The 1,693-nt window shown below is 40.5% G+C and overlaps 1 non-coding gene across 1 annotated transcript; it reads left to right on the top strand.

Moving 5' to 3' along the window:
• Positions 1-314: 314 nt before the first annotated feature.
• LOC125371252 lies at positions 315-421 on the top strand. The gene has a single exon (XR_007217552.1). It is a non-coding gene; the product is annotated as a small nucleolar RNA R71 (small nucleolar RNA).
• The last annotated feature ends 1,272 nt before the right edge of the window (positions 422-1,693 follow it).

The following is a 1,693-nucleotide window of genomic DNA, read 5'->3' on the forward strand; positions in this document are numbered from 1 at the left end:
GTGTGAGCCACCGCAAAATTCACAGCTTATTTGGGCTGTATGAACTGGCATCTGAAGCTGGTCTAACTTCTTAGTCAGAAGCTCCACTTGAGCTGCCAAGGCTGCTGTGGAGTCTAACTGGTTGATCGTTCCTTGTTTGGCCGACCGACTCCTAGAGGATTGCCACTGGTAGTTGCTCATGGCCATCTCCTCTATCAGGTTTTGCACCTGCTCTAGCATCTTGCTGCTCAAAGCTCCACCTGCTGCAGCGTCCACCATTTGCCTCGTAGCAAGGTAAGCCGCTGTAAAAGGTCTGAACCTGCATCCATATTGGTATATCATGGTGTGGACAGCATCTCAACAAGTCCTTATACCTCTCCCAGGCATGATACATGCTCTCGTCGTCCATCTGCACAAAAGAAGAAATGTCATTTCTCAATTTAGCTGTTTTAGCTGGAGGAAAATACTTGTAAAGAAATTTTTCAGCCAAAGATTTCCAGGTTGTAATAGTGTGCTGTGGAAAGGACTGCAACCATCTCTTTTGTCTATCCTTAAAGAAAATGGAAATAATCTCAGCCGGATGGCATCATCGGTAGTTCCATTTATCTTGAAAGTGTCGCATATCTCTAAAAAATTGGCTATATGGGCATTAGGATCCTCGCTTGGCAGCCCCCGAAACTGTACATATTGTTGTACCATCTGGATCACATTTGGCTTTATCTCGAAATTGTTAGCTGCCACCGCCGGTATGAGTATACTCATTTGTGTCCAATCCAATGATGGTCTAGCAAACTCGTACATCGTTCTATTAGCGTCCGCCGCGGCATTTCTAGTGTGATTCTCCATCCTTTATGGTTTATTAATAGGTACCTCAACCTCAATCTCCTCCTCTTCTAATTGCAAATGCTTCCTTAAAAGTCTGAGGGATCATTCTGGATCAAACGGAGGTTCTATAAGATCAGAGTTTAAGCTTCTGGTCATAAACTACCTACAAATGGAATGTAGCGACCGTAGAACAAAAGTAGTTAAAACAATGAAAGAATAAAATAAAGCAAAATAAAGACAGAAAAATAAATATGGCTAAATTAATAGTAACACAAGTTTGCTCTAGTTCACACAAAGGGTGTCCCCGGCAACGGCGCCAAAAACTTGATAAGCTTTTTTTGTAGCTACAATCTAAGGCAGTGAACCTATCGATGCAGACTAGCACAAATGGTGAGTATCAAGGTCGTATTCTCGGGAAAGGGTGATCCTAGACCTACTATAGCGTCTTATGTTATCTAACCTAAACAAATCAATGAAGTTTTATGCTATGATTAAATATGAATAAACACTTAATTAAATGTCAAATGATTTGAAAGGATTTAGGAAAACTCTCGAAAGAAAAAGCAAACCCTAGGGGACCTAAGTTAATTGGATTTTAGTGAAGGTAGAGATTAAATTGATTATCAATTGCAATTACCCGCGGACGAAGTCTTAACTGAATTCGGTCACCCTTAAGATCAATCTTAGAAAATATACATGCACCATGCAACTCATCAAGCATGTCATCTAAATGAGTAATAGGATGTCGATACTTTACCGTTATTTTATTCACGATGCTACAATCAACACACATCCTCCAAGTTTCATCCTTCTTGGATACCAATAAAACGGGCACGACACATGGACTCATGCTCTCATGAATGAATCCTTTATCCATCACTACAAAAAA

The sequence above is a fragment of the Ricinus communis genome, chromosome 9 (assembly GCF_019578655.1).
Source record: "Ricinus communis isolate WT05 ecotype wild-type chromosome 9, ASM1957865v1, whole genome shotgun sequence".
Classification (NCBI taxonomy): domain Eukaryota; kingdom Viridiplantae; phylum Streptophyta; class Magnoliopsida; order Malpighiales; family Euphorbiaceae; genus Ricinus; species Ricinus communis.